Raw genomic sequence first — 22,436 nt, 5'->3', positions numbered from 1 at the left:
AAAGAAGCCGTTCACCGTTTTGCTCTGTGGTGCACAGCTACTTATTTGCACTCCATGTGATTGTAACAAATTCCTAAGGTATTTGGGATGTGTACCTACACCTTACCGCCTTGAGGCCACTGTGAATGATTATCTTGGCAGCACGCGTTCACGGGCCTTCAGATGAGTTTCTTCTGTTTTTCAGCTCTCCTAATACTTGGCATGTGCCGGTTTTTCCGGTCATATAATCTGTTCCTTCAATATCAGGCGGGTTACTTTGAAGGGTGTTGTTACCATTCTCTATAGTTGTCATTGATTATATATACTTTGTTTATCATTGTACTTTCTGAAACACGTTCGTCCTGATGATAGCCCTGGTCAATTTCACAGCTGGGCTGAAACATCAACCTTCATTCAACTTATTTAAATTATTTTGGTCTGATATAAAGTACCCTGGTTCTTAGGATTACTGGACTGACTCTGTAAATTGTTACCACTTAATTACATATTAGGCTGCTAATATTTGCAAGACAACCAAAATATTTTCCAGTGACAGCACCAGCTGAAGTGCTCCTTCAATATTGCACATGAAAGTCTTCAGTGGGTACCACCCATCATCTGGCTTCATGAGGTAGAAGTGTGACATTATCACACAAGAAATATTTATGCTGAGACAGAGGAAAGGACGAGGTTTCTATTGTCTGATATATCAAACACACAAAAGGTGAGGGGAAATGCTTGCAAAAGCCACTGGCAATTGCTTTGGGTAGCATTCCAACCCATTGTTTTCACCTACTGTGTCACTCTAGACAAAGCCCTGCCTTATGTATATCACCATATGTGTGTTAAATCTAATGCCCTAAGACGTGGATTCCTTGCATACAGTGCCATATTTCAAACTATACCTCACTAACAAGGCCTAACAAAGCCAAACCGGTCGAAGTTGCTTGTGTTCCCTCTGGAGAGGACTGCGTCTCGCAGTTCAGGGTGGACTATTCTCTGGGACGCAGGGTCTAAACTAATTTCCATTAGGCAGGTTTTAGTCTAGAGTGCTGCAGTGGGTGAAAAACGATGGGTTGAAATACAAACAAGCCTATCATCACTTTTTGTGTCCTGCAGCATTACAGCCTTTATGCCTCAGTCTATACTAATCATTAAAGTCCTCTAACCAGTTATAGGCCCTAGCCTGCTGTTCCACCCTATAACTTGGGGAGATGGACTTTAATGACAGGTACAGCCCTTGGTCAAAAGCTATAACGCTGCAGTATGACAGGGCGCTCATTTCAGACAGCATAGGCTGTCACAGTCGAGCATTTTGTCACATAGAAAATATATTATTCCAGAGCTCATGTGAAGGAAAGTTTTCAATTCTATTAAGCACACAAAAGCGAGGATTAAGAGTTCTTTCTTCACTTTTATTTCAAATAGCTGCCAAACACAAATTACATTTCTCAACAACAGTGGGAAATAACAGAAGTACAAAGTAACCAATCACTGCTCATCAAGTTGAGTGTAAGGCATATCTCTTCTCCCACTTTATTCCTGAGAACTCAGTTGCCATCTATCCAACCGCACTCACTCCTGTTTCTCTTCTGAACCTGTCGAAATATAACAGGTGGCAAGCTCTAGTACTTTGGACTAAACTACTGAACTATTCCACTACAATACAAATTGCAACTCTCACTTAGTATTCATAGCCCTAAATAAACATGCCTAAGAACATACTTACTTCTTATGTTTTCATGGGTTGGGTTCTTAAAGGATATATGAATCTCCATGAAGCTGCCGGAGAGGGAAGTTAGGGACAATCCTGGCCTCTGTGTCCTTAATAGAGTGGAAAACCTTCCTTCATGCTAGCTAGGAAATGTGATATTCTACTTTAGGACCATAGGTGAGGATTATGCTCATGTAAAGCTTGCGCACAACCAGCGAGCAAAGCCATATTTTTCTGTGGTTCATAGTGAAAATGTTTGAAGGTTGAATTGGAAAACAAAATACCTGCCTTTTGCTTGACTCATCTCGCCCATTTTGCAATGGTCGGAGATGTAACCGCCATGCTTGGCTTCCTGATAGCAAACAGCAGCTGTGATAAATCAAGAGATCTGAACTCAGCCATCATGGTCTCTTACCCTTAATGCAACGAACCACAAATAACTTGTAAGCACTCGCAAACTCCGGATAAGAAACCACATTGGTATTCCATATGGTGTGCTTAGAAATTGAAAACATGATTCCATGCCGGGGTAAACATTCATCCTACCAGAACTAGCGCCCTGACATCAGAGCCCTCTTACAGGACACCAAGAAAAGAAACACACCAAACGTGCCTACTAATTCCTTTCCGGAAGAAACTCATCCTATTGCTAGGACAAGAACAGTTTCAGGAATAAATTCGCATCTCGCATGCCGGAACATTTGGGTCCTCGAGGACTGGTCATCCTGATCCCCTTAAGCAGCCTACACACTAAAAAGCGCTCCTCCATAGCAACCCCATTCACTGGGAAATTTCCAGCTGAAATAGCAGACAACCGAGGTGGATAGGAAATTGAGCACATGCACAACCTCAGACTCCACAAGATGTCGGTTGTATGCCACAAACCAATGTGACCATCTTCCCCCTAGTGACCGGTATATCTTAACTGTGGTGTCCATCCAGGCATTCCTGATGAGCCCTTCAACCGGTCTCAAAAAACCTTGTGCATTGAGACCCTGAAATCTCCCTGGGGATCCGTGAGGATGTTCTGAAGGAGGAGTTGGATCCAGAAATTCCAAGAAAGTTCCCACAGAACTGGAAACCATACTTGAGACCACCAAAGCAGCATGACTAAGACCAGGTTGACCTGTTAACTCCTGACCTGCGCCACCACCCTCGTTATCATCCCGGAGAGACGGAAAGCATAGTTATTCTCCTCTGACCAGGGCTGGAGAAAGGCATCCGTCGCCATCGCCTCTGGGTCTGGCCTCCAACTGAAGTAGTGCAATTGCTGATGATCTATCTGAGTCACTAAGAGGTCTGTCTTGCAAGAACTCCATCTCAACATGGAAGCTCTTAACACCGCTGGGTGACATTTCCAAGCACTGGAGTACTGGATGCATCTTGCTAGCAAATCCACTGACAGGTTTTGATGACCTGGGAGGAATTCTGACATCTACCTTGTTTTCCACGCAACAGTGCATGAAGTCTTTGACCAGGTTCCCTCCAGTTGTAGTTGATGTAGAATGCATTCAAGAAGTTGTCCATTTTCAATCCACAACTACCATTTCACCTGGCCTTTCGTCCATCACTTCACTCACAGGATCCTCTAAGAGTTCCAGGCAGTTGATGTGAAGTGACAGCCTTTTGACCATCTTCCACTGATGGTCAAATCCACACATCTAGTTCCCCATTCAAACCTCCTGGCATCCAACTCTATAAACAGATCCCGGATGACCCAAAAATGGCCTTGCCGTTCCAGACCTCCTTGTGTTGTAGCCACGGATAAATTTCCTCCCTGGCTTCTGCGTTACTTGTCCTGAATAAGGGAGTCCTCTACTGAGGTAGGAGGCCTTCATGTTTTGCAAGGCCTGATAGAGTAGAGGACCTGGGAAGATTATCTGTATGGATGACACCAGATGACCTACCACTCAGGCAATTTGTCGAAGCAAGACAGTCACCTTCATGATGGTTTGTTTTAGCTCCCATTTCATCTTCTTTATCTTCCCTTTCAGAAGCCATAACATTCCTTGAATGGCATCAATGCTGAGGACTAGGAACGAGAGCTCCTGAACTGGAATGAGAATTGATTTCTCTGCGTGGATAATGAAGCCAAAAGTCTGCAGCAGATTATTCACCCTCCTTAGATGTCCTTTATTACAGCGTGTCTCTGCATGGCGCCTCCGTTTTTCGTAGGCACTAGAAGGGAACCAGTGGGGCACTAAGCCCTGATGCCTCTGGGCTGTTATAAATATGTACAGACCTGCACAACTAGGGCCAAGCCTGCGCTTTGTCCCTAAGTGGAGAACAGAGGAGACCAATACTGAGCTCTTTCCGAGGCATCAAGTTGCATGCTATAAACACAGCAATTACTAAGTTACATAGACCAGTGTCTAACCGAGCGTGCTGTAACAGAAGTGCCAAACCATCACTGGGGCACATGAAGCACCGTAACCGGCACTGATCCCTGCACCATGCTGATTTGAACAGCATGATCAATACCTCTGCTTCTCTGCAACCATGGTTGATCTCAGTGATCCGAGTGAAGGAGCTCCATATGTCCTTCTGGAGGGTGGCAGACTGCACCGCCCAGCAGCCTTAGGTGCCTAGACGAGGAAAAAAACTGAAGCGGAATAGAAAAAGGAGACGCATGTCATGCTCTACACAATGGGCAATATTATTTTAAATGCATGAAACAACAATCATTTAAAATAGCGAAAACACAGTCCCTGAAGGGTAGATTCACTTATCTTAATCGAGACCAGCAAAGAAAGATGGACAAGGGCTTGAGATATGGATTTTCATGCAGCTTGATGGGCTCTGATTAGTTATTTCATAAAACAAATTTCCCCAGTGGTTGTTGGGAAATGAAGTGGTGTTTGACAGCTATATGAATATAAAGTGAAGAAAGAATGCACAATCCTTGCCTCCTGTCCTCATAGAGAAGAATTCTCTAACGGGACAGAGTCAGAAACTGAAGGGAAAAGGCTGTCAGGACAGGAGCCAAGCCCTCTTTGTCTCCAGTAAAGAACACTATGGGCGCACTGCTACCACCCGCAGCATTAACTCACAAAGCCTCCTAGGCTTGACTGTCAGTTAACCAAATCAAATAACGTGTTAAAAAGGCTTAGGAATCACAGCCAAGCGTCTATACAAAGTTGGGAAACAGACGTGCTGCATCTTTCAAGGCTGATAAAAAGCCATGTGTAATTAATCTGTCATGCACAAGAAGCAGGACAAATCTTTCCAAAAACAAATTGTGCATGGGGTGACAGAGCTGTCGGCATGGATATACTGTATAAACACCCCACACTAGAGCAGAGCATGAGCCAACTTCTGGTTACAAATGCTTATTTGCCAAGCTACAGGCTGTCCACTTGGACTCCTATCAAACTATATATGCAATCAACTTTTGTGCCCACATAAAGGCAAACGATTTTAAAAGTATGTCAAAAATATGGACTTAAAACCGCACTTTTCTGCTATCTTCCCTGACGTTACAATTTTTTATTTTTTTTTAAACAATGTGATGTGGAGAATATAAAAAGCAATCCCATTGTTTCCCAGAATCCCAATAACCATAAAGGTATTTATTTCACTATTTCTAGGAACGCTCACTAAAGATCAGCTACACTGTGCTGGTAAAATAAGCTTTTTTGGAGACTGAGTTTTCATTGGTTTGCCCTTTCTTGCATTTTGCAAGCCCTTACGTAACACATTCATTCTAAAAGACTCGATTCAGACAGGAAATTCCAGATTTTTAAAGCCAAAAAGTGCTTTCTTTTTGCTGTTTCCTGCCTAGAATTCTCTCTCTTTTTCAATGTAAGTCCGTGGTGTAAATACATTCCCCTGATTATTTTACAATATCTTCCTCTTTTATGTTTCAAAATGTTGGCATGTATGGTAAAACATCACTTTATGTTCTGGGTTAAACCACGGTGCTACCTGTATCCTCGGAGCGTTTTGCAGCCGGGTGATACATTGTGCAGCCTGGGAGATATAAGGAGAAAATAATCACTTGCAGGTAGTTGTACAAGCATGCACTGGATCAGGAATAATTCCTACCACACGAAAGACTGTTTTGCACTGGTATCACCAGCGAGCCATTACCCATTCTACATATATTCAAGAATATCCTCATGAACAGCTCAGCTGCCATCCTAGCAGGAGCCGTAATCCATCCACTTGCTGGAATCCAACCTCATGCCAGAAGAACTCAAAATTACATCAATAGTTAATCTATCTATTGCTAGACCGCCAAAGGTCCTCTATGACATCTAAACCAGTTCTTCCCAAACTTCTTAGAACCACAGACTAATATGTATAAAAAACAAACTTCTTAAACCTACATAGCTTTAATGGACATATAAGCACCCTGTTGTATTGCACTGTCATTTACAGATAGGACATTTTCCATTGAAATGGTCAGTAAATTTGCAGACATACCTTTACTGATAAAACTATATAGCACACAAATGATAGTGTGGACATCGAGTTTGTTCCAGAAAATAGTTATCATTTGTGCACCACCAAGCAAAGTGTCTTGATTTGCTTTTGTACGTTAAAAATCTTTGTTTCCATTATCTTTGTTTCCATAACACTTCAGAATTACAATAAAATATGCTTAATTTTTGCTTTCCTAAACTGCTGAATGGGTAAGGTTGATTTATAGGTATTTACATTTTGTTGTGTGTGCTACAAAAAATGACGCTCCACAGCCTTTCCTTTCACACTGCCTGTACCCCATCAAGATTGTCAAATAATTCACTTTACTTTTCTTTCTCTGACTGCAAAGTGAAAGGAGTTTGTAAACATCAATCTGCATGTTAATAACAGAAGCCGCAATTTATAAGATGACATAGCCTGACATTGCACCTCTGTCTCTGCAGCGTGGCAAATGTGACAAAGTAAATACAGAATTTAAAGACATCTTTATTTATTGCTTGGACTTTTGCGACCCAACAAAAACAGGCATCCAACTCTATAATCAGATCCAGGGATAACCTGAAAATGGCCATGCCATTCCAGACCTCTTTGTGTTGTAGCCACCAATGAATTTCCTCCTTGACTTCTTCTGCGTTACTTGCTCCGAATAAGGGAGTCCTCTTCTGAGGTATGAGGCCTTCATGCTGGCTGGTAAGACGCGCCGCACAGTTAGGGAAACACTGATCTAAACAGTATTCCTTCAGGTAGGAGCAGGGAATCTAATCTAACTGCAACATTGTATGATATCAAACCTACAGATGACTTTAATGAGAGAACACACCCTGTTATTGGCTCTTTCAGCCCCCTTTCTGATGGGCTATCATCCCACTCTGCTCCTGAATGGATAAGGTTTAAAGGCCCGACCTCACCAGAATGATTCCTTCCTAGCTAACAAGTCTCTCATTGCTCTTTTTTACTCTGTTCCTTTTCCCTTGAACACGGGAGTCCCTCAGATACCTACTGATGCCCACCTTCCACTTTTACCTCAAACCACTTCAATAGCTGATCACCTTTGAATTCAACTGCTACAACTATAGCAGTTGTGTTAAAGGTAATTTATACCTAAGGATGATGCAGATATTATATTAAAAGAAGGACATATGGGTTAGATTCCTGTTCCATGAGCCATTGCCTCCTAGTTGTAGACCACTGGAAGCAAATAAACTTCTTCAAACTCAACACCTCAAAAACTGAGATACTATTCTATGGTAAACATACATCTACCACGTGTTCACCAAATGGTGAAACGAGCTTGGTCCACCAACTAACCTGAAGTAAGGAATGTAGATAGTCATGATTACGGCCATCTCCCTGATACCTCAAGTGGTGAATCAAGTAAAAAAAAGACAGCATCTTGCGTGAAGTGATGCTTGTGTTGAATCGTGCTTTACCTATGATTCCGGTACAAAAGGGGGTGGTGATGGACGAAGCATCTGAACCAATCAAACACTCACACCCAGTCAACAGATCTGGGTTTAATCCATCGCCGTTCTTTAGCCCACTCTGCCACCCCAGTTCAGGCATGGCCATATGCAAATCAGTCTGACCCTGTGGCTCATGGGAACAATCCAGCCCGAACTGCCAAGCCATGCCTTCCCTGGACCGGAAACAAGCTTCCTAGGACCAGTTTCTGGCATTACAGCTGTCTTCAACCAGGCTTGTTTGAATCCAATGCCAAAGTGTGCAATAGACTCACGTCTGAGCATACCCTGCCAAACTTAGGGCGAACAAAGTGGTACAAAAGTGGGAGGTGATGGACGGAGCATCTGAACCAATCAAACACTCACACCCAGTCAACAGATCTGGGTTTAATCCATCGCCGTTCTTTAGCCCACTCTGCCACCCCAGTTCAGACCTGGCCATATGCAAATGAGTCTGACCCTGAGCCTCATGGGAACAATCCAGCCCGAACTGCCAAGCCATGCCTTCCCTGGACCGGAACCAATCTTCCTAGGAGCGTTTTCTGGCATTACAGCCGTCTTCAGCCAGGCGTGCTTGAATTCAGTGGCAAAGTGAGCAAGGGACTCACGTCTGAGCATACCCTGCCAAACGTATGGCGAAAAAAGCAGTACAAAAGAGGGTGGTGATGAACGGAGCATCTGAACCAATCAGACACTCACACCCAGTCAACAGATCTGGGTGTAATCCATCGCCGTTCTTTAGCCCACTCTGCCACCCCAGTTCAGACATGGCCATATGCAAATCAGCCTGACCCTGTGCCTCATGGGAACAATCCAGTCCGCACTTCCAAGCCATGCCTTCCCCCGACCGGAAACAAGCTTCCTAGGACCGGCTTCTGGCATTACAGCTGTCTTCAGCCAGGCTTGCTTGAATCCAGCTGCAAAGTGAGCAAGGGGCTCACGTTTGAGCATACCCTGCCAGGAAGGCATGGCTTGGCAGTTCGGGCTGGACTGTTCCCATGAGGCACAGGGTCAGACTGATTTGCATATGGCCATGCCTAAACTGGGGTGGCAGAGTGGGCTAAAGAACGGTGATGGATTAAACCCAGATCTGTTGACTGGGTGTGAGTGTTTGATTGGTTCAGATGCTCCGTCCATCACCACCCCCTTTTGTACAGCTTACCTATGATTCCAGCAAAAAGTATAAGCCTCAATCAGCCTAGTACTCTCTCAACTAGACCAGACCTATGTTACATGAGAGTGTGTTATATATAACTCCGAAAGCAGTTGCAAGTCTACTTCCAGTACTTAATTTGAGCCATCGGGCCCAACCGCATTCGTTTCTTGGGCACTTGTTTTCCCTCATTGGACATTGTGCAAGAGAGGGAAAAACACATTCAGAAAGAAGGAGAAAGAGAAAGATGGTAAAAGGAGAAAGCAGGAGAAAGCAGGAAACTGCAGGAGGTGATAAAGGGGCAGAGTGTGTCTGATAGTGATTTAAGAGCCCTGAGGTGGATTTAGCACTAGCAGCTCAGTACTCGGCGCACTGACATTTATTAGCACTAGCCGCGTTTCTGAGGAGCGCTTTTGCCCACCAGAGCTCATTATCTTACAAATTAATCACTGACTACTTCTATTGCTTAACATCAAGTGGCATATTTCACCTGCACTTCAGTCTCTAAAACTAGCTGCCCGTGGGTAAACACATCACCTCCTAGGCAATGTGCACAGATCATCAAGTCATTCGAAGCTGAGGATACTGCATCCTCCAACATAACTCAGTTGCCTATCATCAGTTCAAAGCTCTTAGATTCAGGCTGGTATCACTACTTTGTGCCTCTTCCTTCAATAAATTTCATATTGGAAGGAACTCCTTAGGTTATAGATCTAAGAATAATTGGCAACCATCTAGAATTCCGGAGATGACAAACACCTGGCTCTGCCCACACTTACAACTACAGGTTATAATTAACATTAAATGAAAAAGTAATTAATAAGTGTAAATCGATCTAATTTCACAATACTCTGTAATAACTTAAGGCTCAGCGCAGTGGCACTGCGGCACCATGTTTAGAGACATGTTTAGAGCAAAACTCACACTTCACTCAACGCTTGACATTTACGGCAATATAAAACGAACACCCTTTTTCAACTCCAAAAAGGACACCAGGTTCCAGATGAAAATCTGACTACTCTGCCACCAGGTAGGAAACTTTATATAAATGAAACAATACAATCCAACCTTTTCAGTTCAATTGTTACTTTGGCTGGGCCGTGACATTTAAATGCAAGATACAGTAATGTCCGAATGGAGACAACTGTCAACAAATGGCTAGTAGAATGCAACTGGTAACAAATTCATTTTGTGTTTGTCATATCTGAATAAAAGATGACCATGTTATTGAGATTCTATCCTGGGAGTCAAAGCCATCGGCATAAATGGTGAAAAAACAGTCCCATATATTTTAACATATGCCTTCTTAAGAAGGTGCAGCAGAAATATTCTACTGAGGTTGAAAAGAATAGGGGCTGAGCAACCCCTTCTAAATGCACTGCACGTGTTCTTGACATTGGCGGTTTATCTGCATCGTGTCCTTTGCGTTATATGTGCAAATGATGACCAAAAGGTGTGCTGGCACCTTTAAATACAATCTGGTTCTTCAACACAGAATGTGGTGATCTACAGGTTGTCCTTTCAAGCTCCTATTTATGTCCCTTCCTTCAACAACATTTCTTATTGGAGGGAGCTCCTCTGGTTATATACATTTCTTTGTATTAGACTAAGAATAGTTGGCGACCATCTGGAATTCCAGGGAGGAAAAAAACTGGCTTTACCATATTTACAACTATAAGTTTATAATTCACAACAAATGGGTAGGTATCAGTATATGCGAATTGAACTATGTTTACGACATTGACGGTTTTTCTGCATTATGTGTCTTTTGTGTTATATATTTATTTAAAAGAAAATAAGTTCCTCAGCATAAGGATATCCCTTACGTTGTCATATAACCCACCAAAGAAGTATTATGGAAGGCCGTACTCGACCCTAAGAATAACCGAACAATCCAGTTAAAATTGTCTTAGCTCACTAAATTTGAAGATAGTGACTAACGTCAGTTTAGAAGCTCCGTACATACATGCAACAAAGAAAATTATACTATGAAAAACAGTTAAAACCATCAGTTTATTTCTTTAAAAGTTAAAAACATATCAAATTTAGTGAGCGAAGACAATTTTAACTGGATTGTTCGGTTATTCTTAGGGTCGAGTACGGCCTTTCATAATACTTCTTTGGTGGGTTGTATGACGACGTAAGGGATATCCTTATGCTGAGGGACTTCTTTTATATTAAATGTGTTCACCCTGTCCCGTTTTGGTTCAGAGGGTACCTCCCTTTTTGGTTTTTGTGTTATATATGCAGTTGATGGCCAAAAGATGCAGTGGCACTGTTAAATACAATATGGTTCTGCAACACAGAATGGAGTGACCTAAACATTGTTCTTTCAAACTCCTACTTCTCAAAACATTGAGGGCAATGAGGAATTTGGAAAAGAGATCAGGCAATATTTGGTATCACAATTTAATTACTTGGATCAATCTGTTAGACACTCCACCCAATCCTAAAACCAGTTTGGTTCCTGCACAATTGCCAGCTCTATGTTATCTACAGATTGGCTGGCCATAAGAACTAACTGGAAACCAAAGAAATCTCAGAGAATATCTGGGGCGCCAGCTTTGCCACTACCAAGTTGTGAGGATTGGCCTTAACTAAAGGGAGAAACTTAAACTGTGAAACATTTTGGAACATCGTGCAAGTCCATGAAATAAATGTACTCAGGTGAACTGAGGACACCAGTGGAACTACTCCACCATGTAACAGATTTAAAGTCAATGCATTCACAAGGACAGGATGTAGGATCATTTTAGTTAACTCATCATCTTGGAGCTTCTACCATATTATCGGATGTGTTAAGTATGAGAGTTGCATGATGAGCTCTTCTACCTCATCCTGCGCTCCTTATTTCACTGAATAACTCACGGGGCCTTCTTGAGTAACTCTAGCATGCCAACATCCAGTGTCCATGATGCAACAGCGACCCATTAATAACATTGAATAATTATTACACAAACACTATATGCATAAATAAACAATTGTATAACTTCCATTACTATCTGCCTCACTCCCTCAGTGGCAATAGTGTTCAGCCAACAAAGTATTTTCTTTATAATTCATCTCTTATTGTAGTGTATATACAAACAATCCACATACTTTTGCATTGGTCTAATACCTTGCAATGGGGAAAATGTAATTGGACAACATAAAAACTTCAAGACCCACAGACACAATTACTAGAGAAAGTCCAGAATAAAGCGACTCGGCCTTTTTTACGACTATTATGACATTTTCCGGGACTTTGTACTTGGGATCTGGGCTTGGAACCCTTACAGGCGCTTCAGTGAAATGCTAGGCCCCCGCCTTTTCGGTTTAAGCCTGGATTCCTGGGTGACAGAGGGCCTCAGAAATGGTACATGGTTTGTATGTAGAAGAACACGTGGAATGTTTCTTTTTTGCTGCACATAATAGTGGACACTTTTTCATTTTTTTGTTATCACTTGCCATAACACTGAAATTGGAAGCTAAACAAATTAGCTTCAGCCCACCCACGTGTATTGCCGCTTAGTAAACAAAAAAATGACTAGCTTCTAAACTACATTTTTTTGCAGAAGCTTCCCTTACAGAAAAGGCAAGGAATCCTTTTTTAAAGCTTCATAAAGCTTGGAAAAATAACATTGTCTGGGCTTCAGTTTACAAAACGGTCATAAATGTTGCAGTAAAGCCAAATGTAGAATGAGGACAATGGGTGGTTTTTCCTTTCGATCTCTTCTGGCTCAAAAAGACCACATCATTGGTAATAAGTACAGAATCCTAAACACCATATATGTCCCATAATCCCCAACAACAATATGGTATATCACTGGCAGTTCTAGAGCGAATACTCTGCCATTAAATTGGTATCACAAAGTTTTCTATAGTCTGGGATGATTTGCCAAACACCTCTGAGGGCTACATCTCAGAACTGTCTCATTGACCTGTGAAGATGTGCTATCAGTGGCGTGAATAAAAATGTTAATATATTGGATGCATTTGTAAACTTCAATGAGTTGTGGGCGAAGAGTTTTAGTTTTTTGATGGTTGCGACCAGTGGGCGATACATAAACGCCTTAAAGGATGGGAGCTATGGCCATTGACCAACACTGGAGGGTTTGTTTCTCTGTCTTTCACATTTTGCAGTGTGTGTTTGTGGAAACTCGTAGTAGCACATGTTTTTCAGTGCTAGTAGTAGCCAATTAATGGCACATTTAGTTTGTGTTGGAAGTCTGTTAGTAATGCTGTCTTAATGTGCTCTGTTATATGATATTTGACAGAACTCAATCTGCCAGGGTGATTCAGGGCTTTAGGTGGCACACACAGAGTGGGATTGTGTTTTATCAGTACCCTGATAATAATGCATAATTTGTCATGGTGCTTAGTACTGTTAGAAAGTGTTAAACAAATATATTGCATATATTTGCTCTGCTGGATGTGTGGGTAATGTATTGTATTAAGCGTACTGTTGGAAGTTGTGTACATGGCATGTGATTAGAGATGTGGGCTGCTGTGAGTAGTGTGATACTTACCTGTATGGCGTGCCTGTGCTGGATGTGCATGCATTGTCCTCTCTAACTCAGCTTGTTGGGAGTTTCTTTGCACTGCCCATGCCAAGAAAAGTCCTGGGAAAGCAGTAGTAAAGCTGAGATCAATCAAGCAGGATACGTGGAGGTATAACTACACAAGGGAGTCCTGCAAGGATGAAGAATGTATCACAGAGGGAAAATGAATGGAGAGTAATGTGAGAAGACCATGAAAAGCTAGAGAATGGGAAGAGGCAGACAATCCTAGGCACACCTTGGAGCATAGAGGATCAGAATGGAAGGAAAGAGTGTTTTTCAACCATTGGGCAGACCTGAGCACATTACTGCTGCTTCTGCAGGAGGTGGAAAACACAAAGAGTGGATGAAGGAAGAGCTGGACTTTTAGGGAAGAAACTTGGCTGCAGGGCCTCATTTCAATCATATGTCAGCTCTTCAGAATATCTTCTGCCAATTTATTTAGTGTTTTGGTGAGGTTGTAATGCCACCTTATAGTTACTCAAGATAGATAGCCCACGAGGCAGGTGTTGAGCAGATGGGAAAGTAGACTAATTAACAGGGTGTTCAGAAATGGATGGGGCAGAGTCCCTCACAGGGGGAGGGGCTGATTCAGGTCCGGTTGGCTAAGCAGGAAAACAGGTGTCTTAATTCTCCTGTCTAGTACTGAACGTTCTTAGAAGTGATTTAGTCTACCAGAATTAAGCCCTATGAGAAACTAGACTACTTACTTTCCACAGGCAGGTGTGAGCTATGTTGTACATTCCCTTCCCAAAGCTTGTACCAGACCTGCTTTGTTGAGTAAAAAGGGAACAGGTCTGAGCTGGACGGGATTAGGCCTTTGGCAATAAACATAAAGGGATTGGGAAGGCCAGTAAACTGGAAGAACAGCTAGTGGTGAGGCCGGTGGGCAAAAAGGAAATCTCAGTGTGGTATTGGGCAATAGAGGAGGAAATCAATGGCGTTTTTAAACTACCAGATGAGCTATGGGGAGAGTTGATGGAGGTTCAGTGTGATTCGGTCTGGATGGATTCATTTAGTATCCTGCACAGAATAGTTAAACCTGCCTGGTTGAAGTGAAACCATCTGTTCACGGCCCATAGAGAGTACCTTTCCCCACTCAAGTTATCAAAATTTCAGATAGGGAAAGTCTGTAACAAATGCGGGTTGTCTGAAGCATCAAATGTGCATATGTTTATGGATTGCCCTCCATTTGCCCCTTCTGGGAAAATGTAAAGAAGACTCTTGAGTCCATCCTGAAGGTATCAGTGGATATCAGTCTGCCGTTAATCATATTTGGCCTCAATGACCAAATCATGGGCCCCGCTAGATCTCTACTGTTTTATGCAATCCTAATGGCCAGGAGACAAACATGCAAGCACTGGGTGGATTCAGTAGCACCATCCCACTCAGAATGGTTGACCTCGTTATATGAAGTATCCAAGATGCACATGACTAGATCCTGCAGAAAGAATAAGATCGCTTTCTGGGACTTATTAATACAGTGGAGATAGAGAGCCCGGGTTTTTTTTTCTTCTCTTTCCCGGGTCCTATGATTATGCCTTTCTTGGTTATTCCTTGGACCTCTGTTTGGGTTCCCCAGGTCACCGATATGGTCCGTCAGGTCTAAAAAGACCGAGGGGAAGTAAAAAAACCTATCCTCACCCCTTGACATTCCTCCTGTATACTTAGCGTACCCTGGTCTGACTTTCCAATCTATCCAAGTCTCCTGAACTCGTTCAGCAGGGTTACGAAAGGCGGTTAGCTTTTTTGCAAGAGGGTTAAAGGCGAATGAGGACAACATTTAAAAACAATAAAATAAAATAAACATGAAGGGATTCTATATATCCTACACTATATAAACCTCAAACGCCTACAAACTGTCCACTGAAAAGACTTGTTTTGATTTGTCTTTAACTTCTGACCCATACATGGATCTGCACCAAAGTAGAAAATCACTTGGATAGTCAGCTAAGGTCTAGCATGCCAATGTTGGTAAGGTATCCCCACAGAGGAAAAAGTTCAACAGAAGGGCGGAAATGGGAAAGCTGGGTTTTCCCATTTTAGTTCCCATGGAAAATATTGCTCGTGCTTACAGCGAAACTCACTGATAGCATGTACGCCAAATTTAACATGAAAGTTGAACTTTAATCAGGAAAAATCAAGGGAGATTCTAGGAGTTTTGGGCCCAGGGCAGGATGGCAATATGCGAATTCCCCCCCCCCAATTATTGTCCTCCATTGTGATGTCGAAAGAAATTACATCAGAAGTGCCATCAAATGACTATCACTTCTCTGGCACTGTTGAAGCACTTTGCAAGAAGAATGTTTTCTGGTGCGGGTTTCAGTAAAACAATAAAAACATAATAATAACCCTAATAAAATATTTAGATATATTTTACAGTTCTATTAAGTGGAAATACATTATATCAGTCACAATGGGCTGAATAGTTTGGCCTCAGTCTCCCCACAACTTAGTTCTTCAATCAAATGTTAACAAATTATTTCCAGATTAGTTGATTAAGATATATGTATATATGTTTGCATGTATGTGGTGCATACAAAGCACAAGCCTAGCCAAAAGGCAAGGGAGAGCTGTGCAGGGTCAAAGCCAAACACACACTGAATGAGTAATATGAGGGGTTATTGGTTTGTGGACTTTGCATCATGATGTAGTGTTCTTTAAAGACTTGAAGACAGGTGTTTCCTAAATTGGAACTGGGTTGGGGCTGTCTGGGTGGATATGGGGAATATGGTTCCAGATTCTAGTTGCATAGATGAAGAAGGCATTTTACTTTGTTGTTTTCTTTATTACACTTCTTCATCTTCAGGCTAAAGGTGGAGTGCTCTACAGGATCAATGATAAGCACAAAGTCAACGAGAGATAGGAAAAGTAACTGGTTTGTAAACTGCTATAATCGCTTTGTAGATTATATAGCTAGTTGCTAAAGTGGTGTGGGCTGACAAGGGGACCTATAGACTTCTATCAGAGTGGGATGATGCAGTCATATTTCTATAGGTGTGCTGCAGCATGTAAAATACCCTTTAGAGGAGCTATTGTGGATTAAAATTTCAACATGGCTTTTCAGATACTCAGTGCAAGATAAGATGTGTTGCACAAAGGATTTTACAAAGAAAGATATGAATGCAAAGAAAACAGCTCAAAATAGCTTGCTTTCTATAGTATGCATCACTCAAGTCACCGTAAAATATTAGAAACCACCGGAATACAATTAGATGTAGTCTAAAAGAGTTTAGCAGCATGTGCCCTGAGCCATGGCAACGAGACTCCTACCAATGACAATCATTAGTATACACTTAGATGGTGCCAGAATGCATTTCTTTTGTAGATTAGCAGGATGCAGACGCAATTAAAATGTTTGGGACATATTGTCTTTCACTTGCTTTTTGAGGATTTTTCCGAGTTTCACTGCACATGTCCAGTGCAAAGAAATTGTGCTGCAAGTCTGGCTCAGTAACTGGTCTATTTCCTATGTCCCCACAGGGCTGGACTATGACTGTAAGGCCTGGTTAGATAGAAGAGGCCTCTACAGTTGCCACCTGTCCACTATTTTACCAGTATAGCCAATATATACATGTCTAAACCAGAAGAAAACTTACATAAATATATGAAAGCTGGTATTTTTCTATCTTTTCTATGAAAAAACCAAGGCGGCTAACATATGGTTCTTAGTCTGTAGTAAAATAGGCAAAGGGATTGCCTAGAATGCTTACTACAATAATTACCAGGGGCTGAAATTAATTCAAGTAATCTACCACTCAACATTTTCTTCTCATCAGTGAATCTGCTTAAGTGCAACTGGGATACCCAGGTTTTGTCTTAGTAGCTCACTGGGCCAGAGGATGCAATCTGCACCTCACTGGGGGGACCTAAAGAGGCTGAGGCCAGTCTAGGGTTGCATGTGTTTCGGTTGAAAATGACACCGCTGGACGGTTGTTTTCTGCGGAGGTACATAAAGTTGGTACAATTGTCATCTTAACCTCTGCACAGTGGTTGCTCTGAGAGTAAATGTTGGGACATGCTACAGGGCTGGGCAGCTGCAGGCTTCCCAGATGGCCGGTTTGTTTTTCACCCCTATTGATTACCCTGGTTGCTTGCATCAATCCCTTGATGAGCAGAAGACTTTTGATATTTGGAGTCCTGTAGGAGCTCAGGGTAGAATGCAGTACAAACATCCAAGAAGAGGGATAATCCTACATCCTGCTACCTGACTTTGCTGGGCATTGCAGCTCTGCACCATAGATGGAGCTCCAGGGAAAGAGGGGGGTCTCTTGTTGGCCTTGCAGCACTGGATCATGGCTGCAGATTCCAGGAGAGTTAGGCCAGTTGCATAGCAATAGTGACATGGGTCCTGGTGCAAGCAACGTACATGGATCACTCTCTCTGCCCCGTCCACTGACTATACATACAATAAAACAATTAATAGGGTAAACTAGGCCCTTAACACTAAATGGATCACTCTCTCTGCCCCGTTCACTGGCTTGACATAAAATGCATCCATTAATAGGGTAAACAAGGCCCTTAACACCTTTTGGCTCTGGTGTCACTGCACCTGCTACAGTATAGGTAGCTGCACCCCTGAGAAGGCCCTCATTGCCTGGGCTAGCTGATTTAGTTAGTCCTGTAAAATGCTGCAATACATTGGGTACACTGGGCACCTAACACCCTTGGGCTCCAGTGTCACTTCACCTGCTGGCATATTAATAGTTACACTCCTGAGACGTGGCTCATCCCCTGGCCTCGCAGCCATGGTTTTGTACTGCGAGGCCCAGAGAATGGGGCCCCTCCCTTAAGGCTCGCAGAGGAGGACCAGGGTAGAGAAACCCAGAGGAAGGAAGTCAGTCGCGTATCAATAGTGCAAATTAAAAGCATCCCCACACCCTCGTCTACTGGCTGCACAGTAAAATGCAGCCATAATTTTGGAACTTTGGGCACCTAATACCAGGGGACCCGGTGCCACTGCACCTGATTCTCCACTTAAGGCTATAAGCCTGACATGCAGCCATCCACGTAGCTATAGTTCAGAGCTGTTAGGCAAAATTAATTAGGCACAGAAAAGGAGCCACCTTCAACTGGCCCTCACAGTGACGGCGTGGCGCTGTGAGAATACCCCTCCATTGGGCTTCACAATGCTGGACAATGACTGAGAGGCCCAGGGGAGAGGTCAACCTCTTCTAGAACTCGCAGTGCTACACCTCTGCTATGGGACCTTTGATAGAGGCCCTCACAACCCTAGGCCTTGCAACATTGTCTGGTGCTACGAGGCCCCGCGAAGGGAAGCCCATGTTGGAGGAGCCCACCTCCCTGGACCACGCAGCAATGGCTTAGCGCTGCAAGCCTAGGGAAAGGGGCCACGCCACCACTATCCAGAGCGAGGGACAGTGAAGGCGAGGGGCTTTGCCCTGATCCTCACATCAGGGGTCTAGAATTGCGGAGCCCCACTCCCCGGTGGCTCCAGCCTTCGTCTAATGTTGCAAGGCCCCGAGGAGGGTCGTTCCATATTCTGGGCCTCACACCAATGGTGTGGTGCTGCGAGGCACATGGGAGGGGGTCCGACTCCCACTGACCTGGCCTTAGAGAGCTGCAATGCCCACAGGAGGAGAGTGCCCTTTGCTTGGCCTTGTACATATGATCGAGCACTGTGAGGCTCAGTGGAGCCCCCTCCCCCTTATTTTACTTGTTCATATTCTATCATCACTGCTTTTTTTTGTCATTATTTTTCCATCTTCCTCCTTCTGTGTTTTTTTCTCTCCTGCTCGGACTCAATTACTGATGTCATCCTAAATGTGGTATAGTGGACTAGTTTGAAATGTGGAACAAAGACATACATGGTTTTCAATCCTAGCCTCCAATGTGGCTAAATTGTGTGCTCCTGGGCAATCGCTTTTCTGAAGAATTGCTAAGCTGCCTTTTTAGGAAGATTTTGACTATTTTACATCAATGTAAAAGTTACTGGTTGAAAAATTGACGGCATATGTCCTGTGGTAGGGAAGAAGTGGCCAGTCACAAGATATGTTCACGTAAATGGAATATTGTGGTAAATGTATAGCCTCTGCAGCAAGAAGCAGTGTGCTGCAGTTTTTGGCGTACTAATTTAACTGTTTGATTTCGGGCAAATAATACAGTCCTATTGCTTTTATCCACTAATCTGACAATGTCAGCACTCACACACAAGTTTAATACAAGAAATTCATTAACACCAAAGACATGCTCCTAGGGCAGGTCTTATGCATTGTGTTTGTTAACATATTCACGGTTGTTTGCATTTTATTATCTGAAGGTGGTTCTGCTCCTAGTTTGTGAAGGACTCATCCTGTGATGCTTCCCTTCCATCAACCAAGCACCTCTTTTGCAGCTCTTTAATGGCTGAAAGAGCACATGGTGTTTGTCCTAGGAGAGGGTTTAAACAGACAAAGAATTAAAATGTGAACTAATGGGCACCCACAGAGCTTTTGGGCAAGACAGGGCACAGGAGCCACATTTGGAAACAAAACTGCAAACTCCGCCATAGGCCCACAGGAGGGGTGCATGGAGCCAAATGTTGATGATACCATCACAGCGCCCTGGGCAGAGGCCCATACTACCCATGTCTAGAGCCCGGCCCTAGAAAACATGCTATTATTAGTTTGGTATAAATCCGTTCAGTAGTTTTTGAGACATAGGCCTTTCAAAAGTTGCTTGGTGGGCTTGAAAGGGTTAATTGTTTTGTGTATCTCTGCTGTTGTACCTCATGATCCAGAAAATCAGAAATCCTCTCAATCAAATTTGATTTTCTTCTCAAGTGTGAGTGGTTAATTAAGGGCATTTATTATTTTTTTTGCCTTCTTGAAAATTGCTGTATTATATGAGCTCACAGATAAAATTGGTGAACAGTAAAAAAAATACCACTTTGTGCAGAAAATTGCTATTTTTATTCAAATTGAAATTTTTCACACAAAGTTTAAAAAAAATTGAAAATACGGGTAAATAATTTTCCAATTAAAAAAAAGAACAACAAAAGAATTGGGGAAAAAACTGCTTTGCACAGCCTCTGTAAGGCAGAATGGCAGACCCTTCAACCAACCCCAACTGCCAAGTGAAGTGGGGGTTTGCAGCAAGTTGGCTCAAGCTGCAGGCTCAACCTCTGTTGTGCACAGCCAAAGGCCTTGATGGTTGGTGGCTGTCCACCTGCAGCAGGTTGGGCACCGACTGTGAGAAGTGGGGGTTGGAAATTGGGAACATCATAAAAAAGTATGATGTTCAGTGAAAACAAATGCAGTTAAAAATTAAGTTATGGTTTTGGCTGAAACACCCAAAACCATTGAAATATGTTAGCCATGGCGTTTGAACCATAACCGTTTTTAACTGTGTGTCTTCAGAGAATGTGTGAGTATTTATCTATGATATTATACATAGACACACAGATACACCCCTCATTTTAGTTTTATGTATCGATTTGGGTGGTAATGCCTTATTGTATCCATATTTTTTTGCACTTCTTTGTGGCACTGTTTTTTTTTACAAACATAAATAAAACATAGCTCAATTCCAGTACCTGCATGATTATTACAATTCTTGATTACACTAGATCTCCACAGTCCTGACCATACACTCATTCTTGAGGCCATACTTAATTAAAGTGTTTCCATCACATCATCCATATTTGCATGTCTTTCGTGGGCACTGCCGCCCTATAGACTGTCTCCTCCACCACAGCAAAAATGTCCAAACCTGTAAGCCATTCCTCCACAGATGGGGCCACCCTCTGTCTCCAGTGGTAAGCAGTATCCCTGTTAGCCACCATCATACCGTGGAGCACTATATTTCTTACCCCCAATGTCCATCGCATTCTAACATTATTCCTAGGAGTGACACTTTGGGGCCTGTCATCGGGCGTATGCTTATCATTGGCTCCAATATTTTGGACCCATATAACTGAATTGTATACTCCCATATTACAAGGAAAAAGTGCCCTTCCTCTACTCTACACCTAAGCAGGTCAGGATGAATGCCATTTTGTATAACCTTACAAAGGTGTATTCTGTGGAAATACTTGAATTGGATGAGACGTGTTTGAGCCGATATCACCATTTGCCGAGCTGCCATTTTGGCATCTGTACACTCCTCATCCTCCAAAAGGCCTAGGTCATGCTTGCATTTCTCTTTCAATTCCTTCAGGGGGTCTGACTTGTTTACCACTTGATCTCTGTACAATCTGGAAATGCTCTTCTCTTCCACATTTTAAAGAATTAGTTTAGATTCTAGTGAGTTAAACTCTGAGACAGACAGGAGTTTAATGTTATACCCCGCTTGTGCGCACCTGATTTGTAGGTATCTAAAGAATTGTGCATTGTGCAGTTCAAATTCTTCCACCAATTGTCCAAATGTTTTAATGTGGCTGGTTTCCCAAATATCACCCACTCTAGAGATTCCTATGATATCAAGATCAGAAATCATGTCAATCTGTTGACCGCCAATAACCACACCACTTGCCACACGGGGGTTTCTTTAGTTATTTTCTTCTGCCAACCCATACTTTTTAGGGCCATGCTTCAAAACTCCAATGGTATCCTGGCGATTTGGGTATTGCCAAGGATGATTTCCTCCAATACATCTGAGATACCAGATCTCAGATCTCCAATGTGTACATAGGGAAAATTCTGAGGACGAATACCAGTTGAGGTAGAGCTATAATTTTGAATAAGGCCCTCTCCTCCCCATTACAGACAAGGGAAGTTCGATTCTTTGTGTCAACAGGGGTAGTTTAAGGTCCCAGCAAACCTGTGGGTTCTTAGAGATGTTAATGCGGCCCTCTGAACTTGAAGTATCTTACTTACCCCACCCCACTTCTCCCTTTTGCTGGATTAGTGTGCAGTTTTCCTAGGTGACTTTTAGGGATAGAAGCCTCGCCATTTACACTAAGCCTTTGCATTAGATAAGGGATAGTCCAAGCCTCTAGCCATACAGCAGGACATCATCTGCATGCAATGAGATTCAGTCCTCCTCACCACCCAGTCATGCAAGGTCCCAAATATGTGCATTCTGCCTCATCCACTTAGCTAGGGGCACCATGACTATGGAAAATAGAAGGGGAGAGAGGACATCCTTGTCTGGTGGCCGGCTGTAAGGTAAATGTTTCTGACATCACCCCATTAATTTGCACTCATGCCTACATTGCTGTATAGAGT

General features: G+C 42.8%; 1 protein-coding gene across 1 annotated transcript in view; it reads right to left on the bottom strand.

The window, feature by feature from the left end:
* The window catches only part of AKAP12 (A-kinase anchoring protein 12), a 390,541-nt gene that overhangs the window by 260,291 nt on the left and 107,814 nt on the right, over nucleotides 1–22,436 (bottom strand). The window lies entirely within an intron of this gene.

The sequence above is a fragment of the Lissotriton vulgaris genome, chromosome 6 (assembly GCF_964263255.1).
Source record: "Lissotriton vulgaris chromosome 6, aLisVul1.2, whole genome shotgun sequence".
NCBI lineage: Eukaryota > Metazoa > Chordata > Amphibia > Caudata > Salamandridae > Lissotriton > Lissotriton vulgaris.
This window is presented reverse-complemented; position numbering and strand designations above follow the sequence as displayed.